Raw genomic sequence first — 14648 nt, forward strand, 5'->3', positions numbered from 1 at the left:
TGAATTTTTTTTCCCTGGAACAAACTGCTGGGACAAATGGGTGAGGAGGGTCCATCTTGCTACTCTTTCTGCATCTGGAGTGGGGGGAAAACATACTCTCCAACTCTTCTCTAATAGCTGCCCACCCCAGCATCCCAAATCTACCCTCAGCAACAGTGAACATCTTGGATTTTTTTGTGCTGTGGCGTTGGCAAGGTAGGCAATAGCTTATGGTGGTTTTGCTGCCTCTGCAAACCAGCTACCCTGAGTGTTTGTCTGCTTTGTCAATGTTTAGTGTGGGTCAGATCTTCGATTAGGAGGAAGGGAAGGGAAGGGAAGGGAAGGGAAGGGAAGGGAAGGGAAGGGAAGGGAAGGGAAGGGAAGGGAAGGGAAGGGAAGGGAAGGGAAGGGAAGGGAAGGGAAGGGAAGGGGATCTATAACCAATGCGAGATGAAGCACTGTTTTACACCCCTGTGGCTCTGGCACTTTGGTTTCAGTGGATGCGCATGCGCTCACAGCAAGCGATCCGTTGACTCAAATGCCGTCAGGGACATAAGTGGCATAAACATTGCCTAATCACGAACAGCTGTCACCTTGTGAGGCACATGTGCTCAGAACCAGGTGCGTGTCACTTCAGGAACGTTGGAGGATATTGCTCTGACTTGGCTATAAAAGGAAGGATAGTGGGGTGGGACCTAGAGAAGATATGGACACTGCAGCAGGTATGGGAAATTGTTCTTGGCTCCTAGCAGCATTGTTTGGTCTGTTCAGTGGGTCGTGTGCCAGCCCAGCCGCCTCTCTACGTGTGTTTCGGCAGCTTCTGCATGTCTGAATTCTCCTGGCCAGCTGGTTGCTTTAACTCCTTCAGCTGCCTTGACCTCCAGGAGGCAGGCAGTACTGGAAGCAGCAGAATGAAACAGCAGGGCTGGAAAGCAGCGCAGGGCTTGAGTTAAGCGAAGATGTTTTTTGGAGTGGCAAAGGAAACAGGGGATTTGCTGGCACCCTTGAATTAATCATTCCAAGGACTGTCGCTGTTGATAGAAAAGTCATGACTGTCATCTTCCAGAGAGGTGTTTTCCTAACACGCCTTTGATGGAAAACTAACCAGGGAAGCCTCTGCTCTCTCAAGCTTTGAAATCCTGCCATGGAAACCTGTAGCACAAGATGAAAAGACAAAAGCAGAAGCAGTATGTAGCACAACCTGGTACCAAGAATAACTGGCAGGGGGAGGTTCATATGCCTGTCATGCCATGCATCTTCAGTTGCATGCACCCCTCACAAAATCAAATACTAAACCTAGAAAGCCTGGAAAAGTGACACTGTTCACTGAAGCTTGTGGCAAACCTGTGACTCTGAATCCCACACCTATGGCCCCCTCCCCTCCTACACCTTACCCCCTTGCCACCTGACAGCTATTAAGAGTATGTTCTCTGTGTTAGTGCTGTAGGTAAAATGGCTTGCATGGGCACCCAGGCAGTGCATTGCCTGGCGGAAAGTTTTCTAGACCTCCTGCCTCTCTGTGAGTCCTTCCTTTAGAAATATTCACCAGCACATCTGAGACAGGCTTTGATGTGATGACCTGTTGCCCCTGCCACATATTGAAGCCCTTATACCAGCAACCCATCTCTCTGTTTGCCCTTTCTGATGTGCTGATCCAAAGCCTCCGGTCACTGGTAGAGATCCAGAGTCATTCCCAGAGGCTTATTTCAGCCTGTCAACAGCACTGCTGAGAGCTGAGCGCACCCTGCTATTTCCCATCCCCCCATCCAGGATGACAGGCTGGTTGCGAGGTAGACTGTGACATCTCACACTTCGGGCATTGCACTGGTGTTTGCCACGTTGCAGCCTGAGGAGACCCAGCTGGCATCCCGGGAATTTCAAACAGCATCCATGAAGACTTCTTTGTTCCACTCCCTCCTTGCTTCTCCTGTGCGGGTGATCTGTTGCCCTTTTGTGCAGCTCAATAAAAGCAAGGGCAGGATCCCGATCATGGAAGATGAGCTGGGAAAATCCCACAGAGAATGGGAATAAAGGAGGGGTGGGGACGTCCTTCCACTCAGCAAACAGGCCTGGGGCCACCGTGATCATGCAGTGCCTGGAGACCATCCATAACATGGGGAAACCATTCCAGACTATTTTCTGGTAAAACCACAACACATTCCCACTGGTGTTTTCACAAGCTAAATGGTTTTTGCCTTGCTGACAAGAAGGCTGTTCCCATCCAGGGGGCCACTGGAGTTAAGAGAGTCACACTGCTGTATAAACGACAACAGTGAGAGCAGAATAAGGCTGTAATTTTCCAGCAACGGTGAGAAAAGCAGCCTTTTGCCTTTCACCATCTCAGCCACGACTCCCAGGGAGGCAGATTCTCCTCCTCACTCCTATTATTATTCCACAGATGTGCCTTGCCAAGAGGAGGTTGGTCAGGTTCTCAGAGAGAATGGGGACCCAGGCTAATGATGGAGGAGGTTATGGGCTTGTTTCTGCGATGCCTACTCTTTCTTCAAGAGGGAATGTGTTGGTATATGCAGCTGGTCTGGAAAGTGAAGCGGGGAAGAGGAAGGCAATGACGTGTCCTCAAGCCATCCACTATGACAAGTCTTCCACTCATCTTTGTGAGCTTGAGAATATGCTGCTAATTCACACAAGTCTTAAGCAGTGTTGTCAACACGTGTTCTTGCCGTGCTTCTCTGCATCTGCCCCTGCCCCAGCAAGCTGGGCACCTGCCAGGGGGATTCACAGAAGCTGGGTCTTGTTTTCTTTCAGTTGAGTTTTTACTGTTTTACAGCAGCAGCTGCAAATGCCAAGCAGCAACTCAGCCCCTATTTACCACGATCACTGAGCACTACTGGTTCCACTGGGGTGCAAGATCAGTTACCGGCCCATTGACTGAGGGGTACTGGTGTGTAGAGGTGAGGGAACGGGCACCACTGCAACATCCATATTCTCAGAGACAAGCACCAACAGATTCTCTGCGCCTCTGTCACCTCCAGGACAGCACGCTCTGTCTTTAGGTCTGCCAACAGAGGCAACACCACCTCCTTCCTGCACCACTTGTCTCCAACAGTAGATCCTAGCTGCTAGCTATGCAGCCATGAGGAGAAGTCCTGTCTGCTTTGAGAAGCAATCTTTACTCCTTTATCTCTGTGTCTTCCTAAAGTGATAGAGGTCTGCATGGATTTTTCTGCCAGCAGAGAATGGGACTGAACTTCTGCAGAACTGGAAGCATGTCTGAATTCCCATTTAGGCTCTGCACCTGTGGAAGATGCTACAACTGTTGGCTTTTCGTAGCTAGGGCTTAGGGACTTCTGAATGCTACAGAGAAAAGCTCCAGGCATTGCTGTAAAGGTGTCTATCCACATGAAGAAAAGGACCTTCCCAGAACGTTGCCCTATGAGGTAAAACAAGCCCAGATGAGCTGGGATGCCAACCTCCCTGGTAGGCATTAAACCAGTAATGACAAGCTCACCTGGAAGTCTGGATATTAGAGAACAGAGCAGTGGAAAGACCCTTTCACATCTAGTCCTTGTTACGGCAAACAACCACAACAACACATGAATGGTTCTCAAAAGCACCTCTGTAAATCAGGCTGACAGGTGCAGTCTATCAAAATACTCTGCCGGGGTGGGAACTCTGCAGGCCACTTAGCCAGCAGCAACAAGCATGGTGGCAGGGCAAATCAGACTGCAGTCAGCTTCAGCAACCAAGATGGATTTGTGAGATCGGGGCAGCAGCACTGTTCCTGATAAGTGTTTGGATAAAATGTCAGAAGCGTCGTGTTAAGGTTGATTTTACCATTGATAAATTGCTTTTATAAAATTGTAGCTTTAAAAACATGAGGAACTTCTAGCCTTGTTAACCTTTCATGCCCTAGCCCTATGTGCTACTTGCAAAAGAGACGAGAACCACTCCCTTGCTCAAGCTGTCTACTGTCCACCCATGCCACTTTAAAAAAAAAATTGGGTTTTTTTTGCTGAGGAAGGCGGGGCGGGTGGGGGGAACATTTAAACATCAAGAGCTGAGAATTTATCTACCATATCAAAGTCACTTTAGGCATGACAAAATTCCCCTCATTAATTGGGAGCAGCCTGCAAGGAATTACAAGGCAAAATCAAATATTTGAAATGCTTATTCCTGTTGTTACACTGCTCTGTTTAACTGCTCTGGCAAACCTGCTGTCAGTTATAAATTTCTTCCCCGTGCCAAGCCAACCCAGCAATAATGAAACGTGCGTGCTCCTGAGTTACCCCGGGTTCCCTGGCCTCCTGGCAGCTATTGCTTTTTCCTACCTGAGCCCATGGCCAGGCAGCGCTTGGAAACAGGCGCGTGTTCACAGAGGCTGCAGCCTGCGAAGAAGACACCTGGCCCCATGTGGGCTCCTTACCCATGCTCCACCAGCACAGAGCACAGCATCCTGGGTGTCCTCACGCTCGGCAGCCAGGGCACATCCCTCTGCTGCCTTTCCCACACCTCATTCCCCTCCACCCCAACCTGCCTGACCACCTGGGTCCCCACACCTAGCCCTAGGCGAACATTTAGGTCCAAGCCAGTGAGGCCATCGCTACATTCTCATATGCTGCATATGACCCAATAGGCCTGTTTTATTCTTTTATGTGAATATAAGTTCACCAGAAACTCAAATACATCTCACTTGCCGAGCAATGACAGATGTCCCAAGACGAAATGCCTTATGCACTAAATGCTTACACAGCCTGGCCCCGGAGCAATCGTATGTTTGTCGAGATCACACGTGGCCCTGTGACTTCAAGCATATCCCCAAGCGTTAGGGCAGCCTGTTACATTCGGGGGATAACAAAATGTGCACAGCACCTCATGAGCACCACCATCACCACTGCTGGGGGACCCTGGCCCCCGCTGGCATGCCCTCAGCAGACGAGCAGACCAGGGTGCCACCCTCCTTTCACTGGGATGGCCACGACACGATTGAGAATGTGCGAGGAGCCCCGTGTGCGTGCACCCATGCCCTATGGACCCTGCGCAGCCCCGTGATCTGCTAGCCTTGGCCACGCTCAGGGAGCCACACCTGGGGAGTAAATATCTGTCGCGGTGAGCCATCCTTCTGTCGTATTGGCTGCCGGGAGGAATCACACCAGGATAGAAAGACACACTATCCTCCTCGCTTATCGCTTCCAGCAGGACTGAGTCAGCGACCGAGGTGATGTGGGTGCCCCGTTTCAGCCAGCAGCAGCTGCCTGCCTAACGTGTGTGGCAGCGGCCAGCAAAGTAGCATACAGATCCCATGAGGAAGGTCTCCTGCATCCCTACAGTGAAGATCACCTGCTGCTTGGGAGCGGTGTCCAGTCGAGCACAGGGATCTCTGCTTCCTGTGTCTGTGCTCTGCAAGAAGGCATCTCGGCATGGTTTCACCCTGAGATCCTGAAAGCTGTTAGACTCACATAAACTGGTGCCAAATACTTCTTGGGGAAAACCAAACCCCTGTGTGGGATTTGGGACATTACACAGTTTTCAAGGATTCCCTCTACATATCAATGTGGTTTTTGTTTGGTACAGGAATCCACACACAAGGAGAATGGTCCCATCTGCACAGTCAGAGAGACTCGGTGATGCCCTTGTCCTGCAGCCTTCAGATTGAGACACGTTGCCCAATGTCCTATTGGAAAATGCTCAAAAATGATGTTGTTATGGGTAGGACAAAAATCTCCAGAGATGAGCCCTGAGCACAGATTATTCCTGACCATGTACATCTTTCAGAACAAAACTAATTCTAATTTTTCTTTAGGCATGACCAGGAGTCACTCCCATAAAATTCTGCAGTAGACATTTGTTTCATGTCGGTGGAGAGGAAAGCAAAGTCTGGCCTTTGCATTGAGCTACATTGTGCTCGTGTGGCTGCACATCACCAACGCTGCAAGCTTGCAGGTCTGTTGGTGTACCCCAGTGCTGCACTTGCATCCCGGATACTGATTCTGAGCTCTACCCCTTTGCCTCCAGCCCAAGCAGCACATGGTGTAGCTGGGATGTCCCGTGGGACCTTTTCAGGCACGGAGCATGCCCAAAGCTCATTAGCAACCCCTTGAGATCAAGGGATGACGTAGCATTGAGTAGCTGCAGCAGGAGACATACACGGGCTTCAAAGGGAGTGCGCGCAAGCTCTGCAGATGCCCTAAGAATTGCACACACCTTTGGACATCTCTCCTGGGGCCACGGTGCAGCTCAGTTGCCATCTCCAGTGTATGCTCTCAGGTCCACCTACTCTGCCTGGGTTTTCCTTGGTTGAGTGACTTTGAGTTTCCTTCATGGCTCGGGATGTTTCCTGTGTGTTCCCTCTGCTGGTACTTTGTTAGAAGGGTCAGGCATTAATTTGTGCAGTTTTATAATTGACGTGCCTGCACCTGGAGGTGACAACAGCAATTTGCACCAGGAAGAATGAAGCGCTTAGAGGAAAGCCTTGCTCATTTTCTGCACCACAAGGGAAGTCTCTGGACCCTGCACATGACTCAGACATGGTCCGCAGCAACTGCAGGATTCTGGCATCAGCCTGGTGGTTTTGCAGGGCTGCCTGTTGTGCTGTAATCACCTGCTCTCATCGGGTAGCTGCACCAGCGTGACGAGTTTTCCTGCCTCTTCAAAACATAGCGCTGGCCAATGGGCACGGCCAGAGTTTACTGTTGTCATTTTTCCCCATGGCAGACGTGTCCTGTTTGTCTGTGGGAAACTGCTGCCTGGGAGGAAGTGGTGACTTCCTTGTACATCCTGCGTATTACCTTTTCATTGCACCTTCACTCTAAATCTCAGGACTGAGATTTTCAAATTGCCCAAAAGGCTTTGAAATTCACATCTCCAGCACCTTCGTGCAAGAACTGTGAACTAAAATGCTCCTCGGTGCTTCAAACACACTCAGTTGCTTCAAAGCATCCTTCAGAGCATCCTGAGTTGGGATTACATCTGACACCAGTGACCAGAAAAGCCAACATTTGCAGCAGGAAGGAGACCCAGAGAATTGCTCCCTTCACCCACCTTGAAAGGTGAAGTAAGGCAGGTCCCAAGGGCAAGAAATCCTAATGCATTTGTGCAGCCCTTGGAGACGCGGAGGGTCTAGCAAACCTCAGTGCCAAGCGCTCGCTAGACCTGGTCCTTCCCTTGTCTGTCGCTGAACTTGGGACTGAGGCCCAAAGAGAGGTAGGCTGGTTTCGTGGCGACTTTAGCCTCCGCTCACCAGGGTCAGCAGATGAACACACTGCAGGGGCAGGACCATGAGCAAAGCAACGAGCCAGTTAGCCTGCCGTCAAATACATGTTAGTAAATTAAATTACTTCGGTCCAAAAGCCAGCCTCATTTGATTGAGGACTGCCATCTGGATTTAACGCTGATACCAGAAAGCATGGTGCAAGAGATGAAAAGTCCCTCCACAGCCCTCAGGGAAGCCCTATCATCCTAGCCTAGATCCTGAGCTTCTCCGGGCCTGGATACGAATGCATAACCTACCCACCTGACTAGAGAAGTTGTGGAGCATGGTGCTTTTGTAGAAGCAGGGCCACACAAATGAAGACAAAGGTTATGGGTGTCTTTCTAATGCCCTGGTGTTTTCCTGCACCAGGTGGAATGTGGAGAGGGGATGGGCAGCCCTCTGGGGACTGCACAGCCAGGGAGGTTGTTTCACCCGCTTGGCATCTGCAAGGACACAAAATGAGTGTGATAGTATCAACACAGCCTCTAATTAATGTTTTGTCTGCTGGACAAAACCCCTCTGGAACTGAAAAGAGAGACCTGGGAACTTCAAATGAGGAGGGTGATACAGGGTGACAGCCAGAGAGGGGGAGAGAAAAGTCCAGCATAACGTAGACTGTGGTCCTGATTTGTACAAGAATTGTACACGTCCCCTACCTGTCTCCAGACGAGGAATGTGAGATTGCACGGGCTGCCTGACTCACCCAGCCTGGTCCTCAGTTCTCACAGGTGCTACATTTCAGAAATATATTGAATTCCGTCTTAAAAGTGGACTGGTATTTGCCTGGAGTAGAAGGCTGTTTCAGAGCCCAGTTACTGAACACAACCCCCCCCCAGGGTCATGGCATGTTTAACAGAGGTCATGAGCTCACTGGAAAAGTGATTGCAGAAGTAGAGCTTTGGCTAGAGGTCGGGTAACCATCAGAAGCCGTACTGAGCCTCCTTCAAATTTCCCTCCTAACTTGCTGTCCTTCCCCTCATGTGCATGTCCTTCGTGTCTTTGAAGATGGAAGAGGCAGCATGCATGCTTCAGTAGATACCCATTGTTTGTTTATTTTTTTATCACCTGTTTGCCTAAAAATTATCTCAGTCTACTCTGCAATTCCCAGATTCCTTCGCAGAGCAGCCTTAAAGTTACCATGTAAATCACAGCTCTCCTCGTTCAATATACACAGTCAGGGAGCAATAAAGAAGCTATAAAAAGAAATTTGGCACTTTTTCAGCTTATCGTCGAAGTGTAACGTGGTTGCTCTTTACACAGGAAAGAAGCTGACCTCTTGCCTATATTATTGGCCTGGAAGAGGAGAAGAAAGATGGGGTTTTAAGGTGGAAAATTCCTGCAAAAGCAACAAGTGAATGGCACAGAGAGGTCTATTGGCCCAGTTGCCAGGTCTAGGTTTCACCCTGGCTCACCCCTGCATGGAGAGGAAAAACATGTCTCTTCTCTCTATGGTGCCGGGTGAAGGAAAGAGTTCAGAGCAGCAGGGACCCTGATTTACAGCCCAGCTGTCCTCACTCAGAGGACATGATCAAAGCATCCTGCGATCCCCCACCGGAGTGATGGGAAGAAACGGCTGACTGGCTATCTGCTTGGCATGTTCAGCTCTAGCATGAGGCCAAGGCAAGCGCTTTGTTTTCATGGACCAGAGATTCTCAGAGTGGCTGCTGAGGGGAAGTGACTGAAAACTAATTCTCAATTAAGTTGGGGAACCAGTAGGTGGGAAGTTCCACTCAGGCCAAAGGCCCATAACCTCATATAGAGGTGACCTTGTGTTAAGAAAGAAAAGGGTGTGAGATGTCCCGTCCCCAAATTTCCTGGTGTGCCCTGGAGGAGGTCATGACACTTCAAAACCTGCATCGCTCTCCCACCGAGGATTGATGCACCCTTTTGGAGACCCAGCTACCAGAACACATGCAGATCCCCCACTAGATGTACAAAACAGAGCAACACGGGATGCAGCTCTCCATGTTGGAGCACAGGGCCAGGCCATAATCTTTGTGTGGCTATGTGATATGTGTGCGCCCTCCAAGGCCACAAGTCATGAGCCAAGGCTGAGCTCAAAGCAGAGATGACTATGGTCTCCTCACTTCTTGACCACAGCATGGAGAATGAGGACCTCTCCAGAGACATGGCTCCACAGGGACAGGCAGCTTGGCATCCTGGAGGAAAACTGTAAGGCATAGGGCATTCCTGGTGCTATGCTGATTCCAGAGCATGGTGACGAAGGGTTTCTTTGGGATTTGGGGGCAGGGCTTGCACATGCGTGTAATCGTACTGCCAACCTGAGAGTTACATGGCATGATGCCACAGACCCCTCACAGACATAGGTGATGTTTGGCTCACCAGCTCTGCCTCACCTCTTGGCACATGCTTGGAAAAAGAAGGGTTTCTACCCATAGTAAGCAGATAGAAAATCTGGACAAAGTGACCCTTGTGAGAGCAATCCTACTACCTCCGCACAACCCCAGCAGCACCTACTCCACCACAACACAGTGTTGTGTGTGTTGGATTATTTCATCTTTGGGATCATCTTGAGGAGAAAAGCAAAGATGGGTTTTGTGGAAATGTCACGCAACTTGCCACGGAAGGAGCAGCTCAGGCACAACCTCAGGAGGTGCCACTTGCACATGGGCTGCGTAAGGATATTGGGTCCCCTCCCAGGGGAAGGCTGCCAAGAAAGCTGATTAATGCCTGGAGAGGTGATTGACCTTCCCTGGTGAGCCTGGGAAGGGAGTGGTTGTTGGGGAAAGGGGATGTGCTTTCAGGACATAAATATGGGCTATGGGAAATAAGGGAATCCTTGGATCCCCAAAATGACAGACCCAGACAGGAGAGATGTGGGGTGGACAGTCCCTGTGGTAGGTACTCCTTGGGTGTACGTGGGATGGAGGTGGTCCTTCTGGACAGGGATAGCTTTCACTTATGGCCAGTCCTGCAACCCCAGCTGTGATTCCTCAGACTCTCAAGCTGGAAAATACAGCAAAAGGCATGATTTCATGTCCAATATGTATATTCCTTTGGTTCCTTCAGCCATCTCCTCACCTCAGCTCTAATCCTCCACGTTTACATCACACTGCCTGCCAAGGAGACTAGCTCTTAACCTGCACAGGAGCTTGCTTCTTCAGACCTGCTCTTGCCACAATAGTCACAACCTGAGGCCTGAACCACCTGCATGGACACCCTTCCCTAATGTCACCGCCAGCCTGAGGTAAGTAGTTGAAACACAACGCCCATGCCTGCTCTTGACCCCTGGCGTTGTTGCTGTTTCCAGTTTTATTCAGTATGGTTTCCTGGGTAAATAGCTGGATTTTGCTCTCCTGACCCTTCATAAATATTATTTCAAGAGTTCCTTTGAAATTGTATAAACAATCACCTGTTTATTTTCAACCTTCACACAATATTTTTGCTGTCCTTTAATATGCAGATGGGTCGTCTTAGTCCCTGCCTAAGTTAGACTTCTCCTCCAGTGACTCCCACTTCTGTTTACCTCTTAAGCAACAGGTTATTGCCTTTCACTCACCACCTTGAATTTCTTGCATCCCAAATAATTTCATGGTATTTCAGTCACAGCAATGACTGAGGGATTCTTACAGTGCTGGACGCCTGTGCCTACCTCGCATAGATATCAAGGATCCTGTCAAGAAGGCCCAGTCTGCCAAGGTTTTCTTCTTTGACAAACTAAAATGCTAAATCTTGAGGTCTTATATTACTATAGGATATGAGCAAGTGAGGGGAAACCTGCCTTTAGGTGCCTGAAAGCTTGTCTTTTTTCCTGTGTGATTTGGTCCAGGTAAAAGGCATACGTTCTCCCTAAGACACTTTATTTATATTCTTTGATCTACCACAGCTGTAACACAAATACGGGAGACTATAAATGTGAAGGTCTGGGGTGAGGCAGCAGAAGCAGTGACCCCATCTGTATTTCCGAATTTAGTGCAACCATAAAAAACATTCCTGGTAAAATACTAGAAGTAAAATCAGCAATGACTGCATTATCATCATCACCAAGGCACCGAGAAGTCCACAAAAAATGACAACGAAGGGGAGTCTCAGAGGCCTCCAAATTTTGCCGACATACTGCTACTGCTATCTTTTTTTGTACATATTAGCTGCCAGACCGTCTTGAGCAACCCTCTGAAGCAAGCCATGGACAAGTGTGGCAGCCAGAGGCTGTTTTTCCTTTGCTCTCGTCTTCTGCTTGAAGACCTTTGCTCCCTCAGCAAATCCTGACAAACTATATGGCACTTGAATGAACAGCTTAACTGTAAACACAGAGCAGGACCAAAGGTGAGATAAACAGGAGGCCGTGAAAAGCAAGCAGCATAGCCCAGCAGCTCTCAATGATCCGGGAACAAGGGGCAGAGTTGACGTCCAAGAATTGGACTGAGACTGATGTTTGCTTGCCCCTGAGATCATAGGACGCTCTTTTGAGGACCCTTTCCATGGGGTTCCTGTAGGAAATTCACTGGCTGTTAACAGCAAGGTGGAAGGGAAGAACAAAACTAATTCCGCGGCTCAGACCATTGATTGACCCTCTGACATGCTTGCCCACCGCCTGGTCATCCATCACCGTGGCCTCATTAGCAGGAATAAGGTCCCTCTGCAGTTTATGGTCCCTCCACTAGCGTAGCTCCCTGGGCCAGGGGAGTTTCCCTTCACCAGGTTTGCACAACACACACACCCGGGGAGAATCAGTGGAAATACTTACTAATAGATAACCGTTGTTTTTCTAAGAGCAGACTTGCATTGCTCTTGGCAATATTTGACCCAGCCAGCTCCAAAACACTTGCCCTGGCCCAGGAATGTGGAAAAGCTCAGCAGGACCACACCGGGAGGCCGCCTCATTCCTTACAGAGGAGACTGGGATCCGTCGCTGCCTCCCAACAGCCAGCCCTACCTGCAAGACCCGAGCTCACCTGCCTTCCCCCCAACGCCTCCATGAACGCATGTGGCTTCATGGTGCAGTGGGGAGAGGTGTCAAGGGCCCAGCCCTAAGTCCAGAAGGACCTAACCGGGTGATACGTGCTTGGAGAGCTGCATCTGCGTGGCACCAGCAGCAGACATGCCAGCAAGACGACGGTGAAGCTGCTTCTGTATTATATCGTTATTTACCTCCATACCCCACACAGTGGGACCACGGCTGAAACCAGTGTCTGCAGGCAGACAGGGCTCGAATGTTTCTAAACACAGCTTTTCGTCCTAAAGGACGTTTTGTTTAAGAGCACTGGTTTTAATAACCAGATATTGATGTCAATGGAAATTTCCCCTGGCAAAATATGTCAGCATGGGCATCTTCTTTGTTCTGGGTTGAGAAAGACATTTTCATAAACTTATAAATTTCAAAATTTTATCCCAATTTTCATTGTAATGCTTTTTAATTTTATGAGAGCTCCTCAGCATGCACATCACCTTATGAAAGACTTGAAATATTGGAGTTTTATTTCCTTTCTTAAATCATGATGGACAGCTGCTATTTAGTACTAATTAAAACACCTTATCTTTTTTCACAGATCAAAGTGTCTCCTGTTTGTTTTGTAATGAAGCAGTTTGACACTTTTTGTGTTTGACTTTCTGTCAGACTGTTTCATTACAAAACAAACAAAAGTCACTTTGATCTGTAAAGAAAGATAAGGTTTTTTAATTAGTACTATATAACAGCTGCCCTTAATTGTGTTTAAAAATAAAAGAATGGAAGGCTTCGAATCTCTTGCCATATTATGCACTAAAACTTTATCCTAAAACAGCCGGTAACCATTGTAAAACATGAAAAGGCCACGAATTAGTATTTCTAACCGATGCTTTGAAATCCCAGAATGTGAATGAAATACAAAACGCAAAATCCAAAATCCTGAACCGGAAAGTCTATGAGTCCATTTAGTAAGAAAATTCAAAAAATAATTTACTTGGCTTGAAAATACCTTTCAGAATTTCTCTTCCCCTGGAAAAGTTGAGGGTCTCACCTTGAAAATCAGCAGGCAAGGGCTAAAGAGAACTTACATCATTGGCCCCATTTTTCAGCATGTTAGGACAACCCGTGGCCTTGGTGTTCCCCTGGCTCCTCATCGCTTCTAGACATTAAATAGCCACATCTGTTAGATTCCTATCTGCTGCTCTGTATGAACATCGCCTCGAGCAGCAGAGTCCCATTCTTGGCTGGCACCTAACCGTACTGACGATGAATAGTAATAAAGCATCTTTTGGCAAGGAGACAGCACTTCGTTCCCGCTGGGTTCGTGTTTTGATGCAGCCTTTCCAGAGACGACCGCCCCCAAATTTATTCCCCTTAACTCCGGGTTGGGCACCGACTTCAAACACCAGACCTTTTGGTTCTCTGCATCAGCTCTGTACCGAATTTTGGGTCAAATCCAGGCTTTCAGCCCTCCTCTCCAAACCCATTCACCACCTGGGCGCTGGCTGCCTAAGGGAACTGCTTCATGCTTTCTGATCACCGCCGCTCACAGGAGCAGTGATTCACCCGAAAATCTCTGTCTCGAGGGGAACGCCGGTGTCTGCGGCAGGCGGGTGTCTTCCCTGCTGCTGACTCCTACCCCCGGGGGAGCCGGGTGAATGACTACCAGCTTTCACATCTCCAGAGGCCAGAGGCACGTCTCATTTCGTCCAGCTCACCAGAACAACGCACGCCACACACGCCAAATACTGCCCTCGCTGCTGAGAGCATCGAGGAAGGTGGGCTGCCCCATTCACTGCTGTGGAGGTCCCCGGCACAGCTAAAGGACCTGCTCCAGATGAAAGGATGGGCGTGGAGAGGGGAGGGATGGCAAGGGAAAACAGCAGTGTCCCTCCCAGCAGCCCATCTCCGCCAGCAGCCAGCACCACAGAGAATCATGGAGTGGTTAGAGTTGGAAGGAACCTTAAAGATTACCCAGTTCCAACCCCCCTGCCATGCTTCATGGGAGGCAGTGAAACCCTCGTAGTGGACAGTTATGCAATAGGCTTCCTCGTCTAGCTCGCAGCAATTATTGTCGTGCAAGATGAAGATTTATATCCCGTGTAGGTTTTTATCCCAGCTGGTGTAGGGGTGGATGATATTTTTATTGCTCCTGTATGGAAAATGTGAGAGTAATGTCTTCCCAAGCTCTTGGCCCCAGTCGTATTTTCAAACAGTGAATTCCACAGGTTACATATTGCGTAACGCAGTGTGTTCCTTTATTAGTATTTCAGGTGCAGTATTTCAAGTCATGAGCTTATTCTTTCTCATTCTGGTATTTTAATAAAGGATAAATAGCAGGGTCTCATGTGCCTTCTCCCTGCCATTGTTCTTTTCATTCCCATGTCATATCCCTCTCACTAAATCAATGGTCCTGATCTTTTCTTTGTGAAATCCTTCTAGGTCTTCTAATAATTTGCATCATCTATCTTTAGATAGTCCTATTTCTGATATGTCTTTCAGAAAAGTGACAAAATCTGAGCACTTCGTTTCAAATGTAGACATAATTTC

General features: G+C 48.8%; 1 long non-coding RNA gene across 2 annotated transcripts; it reads left to right on the forward strand.

Annotated features, from left to right (window-relative positions):
- The first annotated feature begins 464 nt into the window (after positions 1-464).
- LOC128907866 (uncharacterized) lies at positions 465-12661 on the forward strand. Of its 2 annotated transcripts, none has more exons than XR_008465770.1 (3): positions 465-701; positions 10220-10397; positions 11929-12661. It is a non-coding gene; the product is annotated as an uncharacterized LOC128907866 (long non-coding RNA). The 2 variants fall into 2 exon arrangements; XR_008465769.1 differs by lacking the exon at positions 465-701 and adding an exon at positions 9759-9905.
- The last annotated feature ends 1987 nt before the right edge of the window (positions 12662-14648 follow it).

The sequence above is a fragment of the Rissa tridactyla genome, chromosome 3 (assembly GCF_028500815.1).
Source record: "Rissa tridactyla isolate bRisTri1 chromosome 3, bRisTri1.patW.cur.20221130, whole genome shotgun sequence".
NCBI classification, from domain to species: domain Eukaryota; kingdom Metazoa; phylum Chordata; class Aves; order Charadriiformes; family Laridae; genus Rissa; species Rissa tridactyla.